Raw genomic sequence first — 12577 nt, 5'->3', positions numbered from 1 at the left:
TCATTAAAAATGACACTTGCCTTTCTGCAAATCATTGCTTCGGTCACTGTGTCACCAGTCATCTCTTTCTGCTTTGTCCACACAAGTAACAACCTCTCCATCTCATCGTTCATTGCTAACCTCTTCCAAGTTATAGCAAGGCTTTTGGGAGGAGTCATAGTTTTTAAGCTTCTTTTTGTGGCGGTTGTAGATACATTATGGCTATATTCTTTGGCGAGATCAACCAAACGCATCCCTTTTTAAAACTTTTCGATTATATCGTGTTTTGTTTGTATGGACAAAAAAAATTTCTTTTTCTTTTTCTCTTTTCTCCATCACTTTCTTGGAGTCCATAGTAAAGTTAATAGAATTACGTATAACGATCGGAACACCTCATGGCCCGAGGGGTGAATGACGAGGACGCTGCATAGACACATACAGTAAAGGTCCCTCTTAGCCAATGGGAGGCCATGGAAGATGCTACGTAATAGCCAATAGCAGTGCAGCTACAAGTATGTTGAGTTCAATTAATTCTCGAAGCTGTGAGTTGCATTCAGTGAAGTCCAGGAAAGTTACATACTGTATTTTTACCACTTGTACTCCAAAATTAGTTTCGTAATGAGGCAATATTTTGCTGTTGAGGCGTTTGGTAACTCGAAAATCACATATGAAGAGATGTTTGTAAGTAGAGGTACCACTGTACTCATGTAAAATTTATGTAGCTTTCGGTATTTTATGATTTGTATTTGTTTAAACTGTGACTTTGGGTGTATAGTGAAGGCTTTCCTGTAAATTCCTTGCACAACTTCCTTATATTGCTCATCTAATCAGAGCCTGTAAAAATGAAGACTCACTTCGTTTTGAATCACATGTCCGCAGAATGAACTTATCAAAAAATTACGTTACATATATTTAATGATACAATGGTTTGGATTTATGTGTCATGAATAATGACACTGGAGTTACATAATTAGAGTATATGAAAAGTCAGGTAAAAAAAAAAATGTGGACAGGTTTTTGTCCATAATCATCTCATTAATCGGCCTGGCTGTAGTTGGAATTAACATTTGACCTTTGTTTGTTATTTAGCATCTTTCTATACAACTTAACTTATTCAACTTTGCATCATCAGTAATTATGCTTACCTGTATCTCGGCAGGGAGGTTCTTTTAGGAGTAACTATAGTAGAGTTAATGAGACCACAAAGAACATATGCAATGCCAAATGTTACTGAATGCCAGTGTTTTTCTCATTCTTTTCAGTCCACGGCAGTTAAACCACAATCCTTATTGATTTTTTTTTCTTTCTGTGAACCGCTTCTAACTTGACAATTTGGTCGTACAGTCGTTAGTTGAAACCGCGTTTTTTTTTTTTTTTTTCTTCACATGAAAGCCAAAAGGAATAACAAAACAGGGCAATTTTGTGACAAGGGATGCGGAAGAAAAACAATCAGAAATGCGGAAAGCCATTTTTCTATCATTATAGGAAACCCGATGAAATGTACAGTGGAAGTCTGCAGCCGGTGTCAGTTTTCATGTCTGTCACACTCTATCAGCGAGCGGGGCTAATGAGATGCTACATTCAACCTGGGACTCAAGCTGGAGAAGTGCCGTTAGAATCTAGGGAATTCCAAAAATCTAGCATCTGGTGCAAAACAGAGGAGCCCTCTGTGGCACAGTGGTCATTAACTTCTGGGATTTAGCGGGATGTGATACCCCGTTGAGAAAAAGTTTCCACACTGATGAGAATGCTTTTTCCAACTTCACCTATGTTCTGCCCAGCGGAAGCAACACACGTCAAAAAGGACCTGAGAATGCCTTTCCGTTAATAGATGTAATGGATGTAACATGATGACATGCGTTTAAGTCTGTGGAGCTGATTAGATTGTAGATCAAATTCTAGGTCAAATTCTTATGAAGGATTCGACTAGAAGGTGCTCCGTGTTTATAGAATTCAGTCAAATGTTATTCTGCAGGTACAGCAAAAAGGACGGGATTATTCATAGACATCAAATTAACAGTTGCATCTCTTCTCTCTATTTGATGTACAGTCCACATGCTTTCATTTACTGGACACCTGTGGCCATGCCTGCATGATCACCACTGCTTGAAATTAAAGATCAGTGAGTACTGATATCAGGTAGCCGTATCGGGCCAAAAGGGCCTTCTTTCAAGGTATTCCAAAATTTCCACTCCATGCCCCACACATCAAATTTCAAATAATCCACATACAAAATAATAAGACATGCAGACCAAAGGTGAAAAAAAAAAAAACTAAAAGAAAATAACGCATGAAAATGATTATATGCTGGATTTGATGTCATCAAATGACTGGGTAGACCAAATATTTTTTTCATATTTTTATAACATAGTTAGTCTTTTTTGAATGTCCCACTCAACCTCATGCAGCGCTGTTATGCATATGATCAGAGTAATTTATAGATTTTTTTTAATTTACTTGCATTTTGCAAGTGTCATCTTGGCCAGCAGTAAAAGCTAGCTAAACAGCTAGTTTCTGCTCAAAATGTTAAACATTGTATATACTCCGATTAGAGTGCCAGGGTTGTACCAAGTGTTAAGTCATGTAATAAAAGATGTACCATTGAGCTAGAAAGTCGCCCAAAAAAGTCTTTCATAGTTCATTACCTTTTACTGATAACTTTGTACCAGGAAATCATTCAATTGAAGGTTTAATTTTCAAGAATTGCAATTTTCCTAGCCGCATGGAACTCATGACCAATATTTAAGGGAAGAAAATCCTCACTGTTGCAGTTTGACACCAGTCTGAGGCTGGTGTACCATATCAGTATAACATCATGTGCATCAGAAAGAAACAAAGGACTTTCTTCACAATTATCTGTCATTGTTAATTGAAATGTAAAGTATGTAAAATACTAGCAGCATGAAAATGTAGTATTTACGAGTACTCTTGGGGAAAAAAAAGTGTCAAACATCCCAAGTTGAAATAATCAATCGTGGCCCATTTAGCTTGCCTTGCCTGGTGGTTAATTCTAAAATAATCGCTGCAGGCAAATTATATCGAACTGAAATGTGTTCTTCTCTTTCCAAAAACGATCCTGGCATTTTGATCCTATCTTGCTGTTTATTGTAACCATGGTTTAGATACCAGATACCCTGAAACCCAAAACACAAATCGGACAAAAATCATTTCATAAAAGAGGCATATTGGCCCAGGAAAAACTCTGCATTGTTGGTGGTCTGATAGTCTAGTTGCTCAGTCACTGAACTACTGCTGCTAATCAATAAGGATCTTTAATAGCAATTTCCAGGCCCCCTGTTGCTTATTGATCCCAGTCAGCAAACATTTCACTTTGATCATTATGATCTGGGGCCTACGGCTCACTTCCTGTGGTTTTTACTCACCACATGCACGTGATTGATCTTCAGAGTGCGAGCGAGAGGTGACTGCCACACCACCCGTTGACTCGCCGTGCTTCGTAATGGAATGAGCTAACCAGGACGGATACCAGGGGATCCTGCTGTACTCACGTCCAATTTCACTGTAACCATAATTTACGGCTCTACCCGGCCAACCAAAGAGGCACCCTCAATAATCTCTACTTTCTTCACGTCCACCAAAATGCATGTGGACAAGATAGGCAATATTCTATGGAGCGTTCAGCCTTCTCGCGCGGGTGAAGAGTTTTATCCTGGACGGCTTTTGGCTTGAAACAGTTCTCAGAGTTCACAAGGCCCTTTTGAACTTTTCTGGCAGGTTGGGCCAGAGCTCTTATAAAGGTATAAGGTATTTTACCACACATTGAGCTTTCAGTCTGTACCATGCATCCATGTATTTTATATGGTTTTCCTATCATCTGGTTACTAATTTAGCGGCAAATGTCATCCCTTATGTCTCATGTATTTGCCAGTCCAATTCTAATATTGCATTACAAGCTACGGACTTCAGTGCATCTGCCTTACAGTTTTGTTGTGTGAGGAGTTTGCAGATTCTCCCTGTGGCTGCGTGAGTTTTCTTCGGGTACTCTGGTGTCTTCCCAGATTCCTAAAAACATGCATGATAGGTAAATTGAGCTCTCCAAGCCTTTAGGTGTGTTTGAAGAATTCTTTTGTCAACTTTTTTTTTTTATCATACCAACATGACTACCGGCACTGCATTTTCTCCCAATATTTTTTGAGTGGCTGTGTCGCAAATAATCTTTTAAGTAAGAATTCACGGTCCTTTTTTCCCCTTCTGTATCAGACATATATTCAGTGTTTATGTCACCTCGTGAGCTAAAAGTTTGTTTGTCAGGGAGACAGTCAACTTTACAAAGTGAGAAATGAGCAGCATTTAGGAGAGCCTTGAAAGGGCATTATAGACGGATTGACATTTTAAAAATCAAAGTATCACAATCTTTTTTTCATCGACTTGATAGGTTTCTTTCAAATCCACTTGCATTCGCACCGAGTTGTGTTGCTTCTACCAAAGAACTCTGGAGATATGCAGCAGTGTAATAATATACATTAACCTAGACCAAAAATGACACTCTTGCATAAAAATGATGTGTAACAGGAGTAATAGAAATTGTTGAGAAGATGCTAGTTGTCCATCATAGCATGCTAAATGGATAAAGGCCTAGATACACACTCTGGCATTCGACCCAGCCATCACACCGGAAAAAAAATGATGGAAATTACATCACAGCAGACAGATAGGGTCATGACTATTACATACTGTACATTCTGTGCATATGTGCAGAGAGATATGCCTCCATAACATTGGCAGCTGTAGACACTATTGCTCATTGTTAGAAAAAGCCAATCGCAAAGCTCTTTATGGGGGCGGTATATAAAAATGTAAATGCTGCATACCACTCACTCTTTTCCACTCACAATGAACTTCCATCTGAAGCAAACCTTCTTGCTCTTGATATAGTATTGTGCAATGCTGAGATCAGTTTAATACAGAATGGTACATCCAGTCGTGTGCCCATGTCTTCCCATAGCGGGGTTTTTTCACTTTGTGGACGTCCCCTCATGGTAATAATATACAATTCCCGTCTCTCTTGCACCATAATGATGATTTCATCTTCCATCAGAAAAAAAAAAAAAAACTGCATTCAAATTGTCTTTTTCTTTTAATTTAATTTATTGTTAAACCATGTAGCCTATGATATTTTAACGTTCCCCCACTTGCTCAAATTCCACTGTTGCCATATTATAATGTTGCGTAAAGTACTCATTTTTTTTTCCTTTGGCAATATCTGTTTACTTTTCTAGCATGTAAAACCGAAAAAGAAAATGAAATTTGCAAAAATCTTTTTCTACGGCCAGCTGAAAATGTTGTGATCTGTCCCGGTTGCTGTGGTTAGAAAAATAATGCAATCTGGTATTTTAGGAACAAAAGAAACAAAAAAAAAAAAATCACAAATATTGGCTGAAAATACAAGAGATGCAATGAGTGGACAAAGTAGCATGTAAAAAATGTATAAAATATAACACACTTATTTTTTGTTATCCTGCTCAAGTGTTGATCACCTAAAATCTGACAGGTGTATGATGGTGGTTATGCTATTTATCATAAGGGTGTGGATTTAATTTAAAAACATGAAGTTTTTGGCAGTTCAACTCATTCTTATACAAATGCAAAAAAGAAGGTAGAGTTTGAAAAAAAAAAAAGGCAACAAATTATGCGATGAATAAAATTTGAGACATGCGCCCATCTCGTCTTTCAATTGCTCTTTGCATATGATATCAATCACAACATAACAAAATGAAGAGTTGTCGAATAACATGTGATATATGGTTGTAATAAGTCCCATACATGGGAAATGCATTTTCAACAAGGTCGTTGTCACTACATTTGACACACTTCATTTCATCCTCATCTGTCAAATTCACCATAAGATTATGGTTGATGTGCTCGGCTTAATGGAGGGGATGTGACAACTTGAAGTTGTTAATGCAGTATGAGTGATTCCAGGTCACGCTCTATCCAGGATGGAGCGCAGGCCCAGCCTGCTATGCATCCGTTGCGCAAAGCTGAATTTACTCAAACTACCAAAAATATCAGTTTAAATGAATGAATCTTTATTCATAACCCTGGGAAAATTTATACATTAATATGTAATATGTTTTATCTTATTAGTGCTTTTAATTTGAAGATATATATATAAAAATGTAAAAATGTTCATCACAACAGAATGTTTTATTATTTTGTTTCTTCAAGGTTACGTTCCTTTTCCTCAGATAACTGATTTGCATGTTTCTTAGTTTCTCACTCAACTGTGTTGTGAGTAGAAGCAAGAAGAGAATTGTGGTGAGATCCTAATATTTATTGACCCGACGGTAAATAGCAGTATTGATTTTAAACTAAATATCCTTTGAATAAAATGCACGATATATATTTTTGAATGAGCTAAACCATTCCGAATGACTTTTATGAGATAAAAAGAAAAAGGCAAGAAAAAAAGACTGTCCGGTTATCCAAGTCACTGTCACTGTCTCTCAACCTTTTTTTTTTTTTTTACCATGTGAAATATTTTCTCATCCAAGTCCTCTCACCAGTGCAAATCTTTTTTTTTTTTTTGGGGGGTGGGGGGGTTAAAAGCAAAGACTTAAAGACAATTTATAGTTGCAACTTTAGATATATTTTTTTCAGCAATTCCAGAAGATTTCGTGATATCATCTGTGTTGTTTCCGGCTCGTCTGTCAAAAAGTGTCACCAATATGCAACTATGAAAGAGAGCCATGCACAGTATTTTGCAAAGGAGTCACTATAACACAACTTAGCAATATATTGATTCATCTTTCAATTAATTTGCTCTTAATTTTGAAAGAAAAAAAAATTACTATTCCTGTCTCGGCATCATCCATGCATCCATCCATCCATTCATGCATTCTCTACATCTTATACAGAATCTAGTGTGTTAACTTATCACCAACCTCCTCACATACCCTAGAGGGACTAGTATGCCCCTTTGAAAAAGTCTGGTTCAAGTAAGCGATGCTTATAAAGTAGTATAAAGATAAAGCCGATTTCAAATAATGTAGTTCTACGCCTGTATTATATGACAGCATGCTTGTATTAATTATACAAAGCATTAACATTTCTGTTGTGCAGTGATGACATAAAGAGAGTAAGAGATGTATTAAAGATAACATGCAGTTTTATAGCCATGTTACAAGCCACTTCTGTGGTGAAGCTAAATATGGCTACTTAGGCTGAGCTTTCTTCAAGTGCATCGCAGTCATCTGCTGTGATAGAAATCTCTTTATTGCGTAATCTGTATTACCTTAGCCACAAGCTATGAACATCAGCATGACACCGCATAAGTAAGGCTGAATAAAAGTCTGTTTTTTTCTCTCCCTGACACACCAAATGAAATTACGGCACGCCTGATCTAAGACTTCATTTGCATTGCACTCATTTAACTCTGAATACAGTAAGATCATAAGACAGCAAGTCGGACTTGTTTGTGCTTGTCTCCCGCATCACTCATTACGACACCGTTAAACATGCCGGCAGTAGAACTTCATTATACAAAATTAATTTGCAACATTAAAACAAAAGAAAGCACTGTTTTCTTCAGCATTGATCACCAACGCAACATCTGGCTTCATATTGCAAACAATGAGATGCTAATTTCAACCCAGCACGCATCAGTAGGCACATTCATGTGTTACAGAATATCATGACACAATTAATGTCTAAAATATCACCCTGCGTGTAATGATTAAGCAACTAAAGGACAAAAAACAAAATGAGAGTAACATGAGGGCTGATTATTAATGTTGCTTTGACATTAGCATGCCCGGCCTGAAGAATGGCATCTTCTGCACCGCTCTTTATGACTTTATGAGGAGAGTGATGGACCATTTCATTAGCCTCTCGCTTAGTAGTAATTAATGCACAAATTTATGAAGCCTTTGATTAATTGGAGGAACAAGTGCAGTCAGAGCTATTCAAATATGACACCCTCACTAAAAAGCTCATCTAGTAATAAAAAAGCAGACAGTAATCAAGCAGTAGTGCTTTTTTTTTTTTTTTTTTTTTAATTGTTGGCAGGGATTCACTGCATATAAGCCAAGTTACAATATTGGGAGTAATGTGTGACGGCTTTCCAAATTGCAGTTGAGGTTATGGCTTCTCTATGAAAAGAGACGCGTGGCACATACTGTACAAACAAGCCTAGTAAATAAAATCTATTCAACTTCAATTCTTGAGTTATTCATATCAACGTTGTATTTTTGACAAATTTGTGAAAGTTTGTATTCATATGTAAAGTGCTGTGTTTTTCAGATCATAAGGTAAAGTAAACAGGAAGGAATTTATATTAAAGAAGATGATGATTTTCCATTCACACGGCACATCTGATTATAAGGTGCTCTGTTGGTCTGGTTGGAGATAATCAAAGGATAATAAAGGCTTTAAATCTAAAATAACGGTCCTTCCGAAGAGAGCTCACATTCCAATAAAGTGGTACTCGCACCTCACATTGAAAATAACTGCCCTAGACCAGTGGTCCTTCAATGGGAGTATATCTACCGCCGGGGGTGTGAGAATGCACTTCGGGAGTGATGTGAAACTTGAACAGTTTGTTTGTAATGCCCTTTAATGCCGTTACAGGAACAGTACATTTTCTTTTCATTAAATGCAAATTCATTGTTACACAAAAACAATTCTAAATTACTAAATTTTCTACAGACGTCTTAGAGACGTTGTATGCCTTCTCTTGGTTTATATGTTAAAAAAAAAGACATGATACTGTATTTTTGACAGCAAATAGTATGTTTTGTCATTGTATTATTCATCAAAGGGTGATCATCTATAACTACTCGCTTTAACTATTTACGAGGTCGGCGAAATTGGAGCCAGACACAAGGAGTCATGCTACCTGTGACAGTACAGAATTTTCAAATTTTAGGCAAGGCAGAGTGCATTTTTCCTGTCTTTTGGATCTGCCTAATTGTCCATTAATGTTTGTCCAGCATTGTGGCTTGGTTGGCTGTAAAATATGATGAGTTTTGTTTGTACAATGTGTTCTATAGTTGCTTAAACAGAGATAGTGAAATATCTTTTTCAAGGGATAAAGTCAGAGAAACTTGAGTCACAAAACCCAGATGGAGAAACTCTTACCAACAACAACAAACAACCAATTGTCACAGCTTTCACACCTCTAAAGTTTCTGTGATGGCAGCTTTGGGCTGGTAGTAAAAGGTGAATAGGAGGTGCTATCACCCCACATTACACTCATTACAATTGCTCTTGTCCTCAAAATCATCATGACAAAATAGTGTAATGTACTTACTGACTTGGGTTTTCTTTACTCGCTGGAGAATGATTTCCCTGGTTTTCATCACTTGACTTGTGACACTATCTTGAAAGCTGATCTCTGAGATGATGTGACTAATGTAAAACAAGGCCAACTGTCAGAAGGAAACCCGTCAGTGCCAGTACACTCTTGTAACCGTCGTCTCGAGATCTAATGATGCGTGGCCATCACACGAAAGCTGGAGTCTGAGGTCTACACAAGGAAACGTGGCAGTTGCAGCGAAAGAGACGACACAGTCTGATAAGTCTTGTCGGAAGAAGAGGTGACATTTATGTGGTATTCCCTTGATGGGGCCTCCGTGTAGTTGTCCTTTATTTCTGACGGCCCCACAGAGGGCAGCCTTTTATGAAAAGAAAAACAAACAAAAACAATACAGCATGTAAAGTCAGGGTTCCTTTGCTTGTAATACCCAACTGATTTCCCTAAAAAATATTTTGTCACTGTCTTTCGATTGAGCAATTGGTCAACATTTAATAGTATTTCAATAGTATTGAACCCCCCCCCCCCCCCCGCCTGATAAGTGATTCATTTTTGTATTTGAAAAAAAAAAGAATTGCAGAGAATTTCACATGTAATTGCCAATTGATTTCCCTAAAAAAAAAAAAAAAAGTCATCTTTCGATTGATTGAGCAATTGGTCAATATGCAATCTTTTTGCGATAATATTGAAACTTTGTCTCCCCCTAGATAAGTGAGTCCATTTTAAATCTTAAATAAAAGTCATTGCCGAGACGAAGGGAATTATTTGTCTACTGGTCTTTTGGTTTTTCACCGGTCATTATTCTATTTCTTCTATTTTCAGCATATCTCAGATTCTGGAAAAATGGTGTTGCCATCGTCAGTGAATTTCACAACTCTATTTTTTTTCCTGGTCAGCTCCTGCAGCATGAAACACAACTGGTATTATTAAAAATGTAACTTTAGGTAGACAAACAAAAACGTACACTTTTTTTTTTAATTGACAATATGGCCACTCAAAAATTGGGTCAAATGTAACATCAGTCGATATCCCATGTCATGTTTCATTTCAGAACAGGACAAATGTAACTGATAATGTATGCAAATATTATTGAGGGTTTACATCAATAATGGGTTCTACACATTCACTCAATGCTCATCAATGATTGCTTTGTCTGAATCACTCTGAGCCAACTACATTGATCAAACTGAAGTTAACCTTCAGATTGTCATAGCAAACAAGAATGCACTTTCTATCCTCCACTTTTGTATTAATTTCTGTCATAGAAAGAACTTAAAATGGACATAAAGAAATAACAAGCAATGAAAATGAGCTAGCAGTGTCTTCACCATGAATGACATGTGGCTTTTTTGTATAAATACCCTCCTTTTACTCGCTCGGATGATTCAGAATGACATTTTAAAAGGAATGGAAAAAAAAAATAACCAGCAATAATTTGTCGCTCTACAGTGGGGGTCCACATATTTGTCACTGTCAGCCCCGCAGACTGAGGTTATGAGAGAATAGGAGCCACAATGAAAGGGAGGGGAGTGAGAAGAAAACGCCGTATGTTATTAAGAATAATGAGTAAAAAATTGCATAAGTCTTCTACCAAATCCCATATCAACTTTGCAGCTGGCGTTATCCCTGAAGCGTCTCATCAGTTCTGGACCAAGTCCCTGTCGCTTTGAGAAGGACATGTGCGCACACATACAGTAGACACACTTATAGCAGTCCATTAGCAGCAAACATGAGCCAACATCCAGTTTCTCGACATCCATCAATCTCTCTCAAGCCACACTGCCTGGGAAAAAATACCTAAGTCCATCGCAATAACGTTTTATTTTTTTTTTTTATTATTTGTGCTTTATTAGCGCTGGATAGCAATCTAACATTGAAATAAGAGAAGGGTCCATCATATTGTTTATACTGTATTCCCTCAAAACATGAATGTGTCTGCCCATCACATGATCGTGTTCTCTTTAAAATCTGAATAAACAACAGCATACCATATTTTCAGACTAGAATGTGCACTGAATTTTAATGTGGAGTCTTATTGAAAAAGTGTATTTTGGGAAATTTCCATACATAGTGCGCGTCGGATTATAAGGCACGCTCAGGGAAATAAATCAGTATAGAGAATTAGTTGAACTGTATTTATTTAATTTATAATTCATGTTATCGTTATGATACACCAATGTAATATATAATGCCTTTCATTTAATTTTATTAACTCATTCACTCCCTGTGACCTATTTTTACATATCTTTTCAAAACAAAGACCTTCATTATCAGGTACTTTTTTTTTTTTCAATATATTATTAAAGGAAGGTCAAAATTGCATTTTGTCAATACTTTTCATTTCTTATTGGTTATACTCCTGTATGCCTTCATTCAGAATTTTTTCCTTGGCTTTTGAAGGCGCAAAATTTGGATTTTGAGTGAAATCCAATATAAAGTTTTTTCACAACATTTGCTTGCCCCATGAGACAAATACTGCCAGCAAAAATGCCAGCTCTTCTCATATGACATACAGTGGAGTCAGTTATCAGTACCATAATTCTTAAATATGCATGTTGAGTGAATCCACTGTTAATAACAATATGCAGACCTGCTTCTCATGGTTAAGCACCGTACTAAAAAAATGGCTAAAGGAGAGAGAGCAGCAGCCATAAGGAACGCATCTAAAGAGAGGGGCTAACTCTCTTGAGTGACAGGTTTATATGGAGAGCTACAAGGAAGAAAGAGGCCCTGATATTTTCATTAAAGTGCTGTCACTCGCCCTCTCCACTGCCAACCTCTTGTCTTGTCACAGCACCATGCACACACACTCAAATAAGAGGGAGAGTGAGAGAGAGAGTGAGAGAAAGTTCTAAAACAATGCAGATTTTATGGATGTAAAATGATACATGCACAATTTATTTTATGTGAAAGTTAGCCCACCCCCTCCTCCACATTAACTTCAGATGTATTATTTGTTTTGTGAGTTTCCAAGTGGAATTGCCAATAAACTGCAAGGTCAAATATAATACAAGCCATCTAGTATAAAATAAATCAGATTAAAAATGTTGTTTTCTTCTTGAAAACAAAGAAATCATACATTAGTGTTTTTCTTTTTCGTCATAGTGACAACCGACAAAACATTTGAGCGGTAACATTGTCATCTGTTTTCATATTCTGGCCTTAGCGGTTATCTTTTTTCTTTTTTTGAGCATTAGACTTCATCTAATGGCCATTCATATTGTGTTTGAGAGTATGAGTGGACGGCTTATCTGTCACCTTCAAGCATTCTATCCTACTGTCAGTGGATGCAGCATCCACTCAAAAACTCTTTAGGAGCCCATT

The 12577-nt window shown here is 37.1% G+C and overlaps 1 long non-coding RNA gene across 1 annotated transcript in view; it reads left to right on the top strand.

The window, feature by feature from the left end:
- Positions 1 to 12577, top strand: part of LOC148417013 (uncharacterized) — a 115628-nt gene that overhangs the window by 17613 nt on the left and 85438 nt on the right. The gene's annotated exons all lie outside the window — the stretch shown is intronic.

Source organism: Hippichthys cyanospilos, chromosome 10 (assembly GCF_059441005.1).
Source record: "Hippichthys cyanospilos isolate Australia breed blue-spotted pipefish chromosome 10, RoL_Hcya_1.0, whole genome shotgun sequence".
Lineage (NCBI taxonomy): Eukaryota > Metazoa > Chordata > Actinopteri > Syngnathiformes > Syngnathidae > Hippichthys > Hippichthys cyanospilos.
The sequence above is the reverse complement of the archived record's forward strand: the minus strand, read 5'-3'. Positions and strand labels throughout refer to the sequence as shown.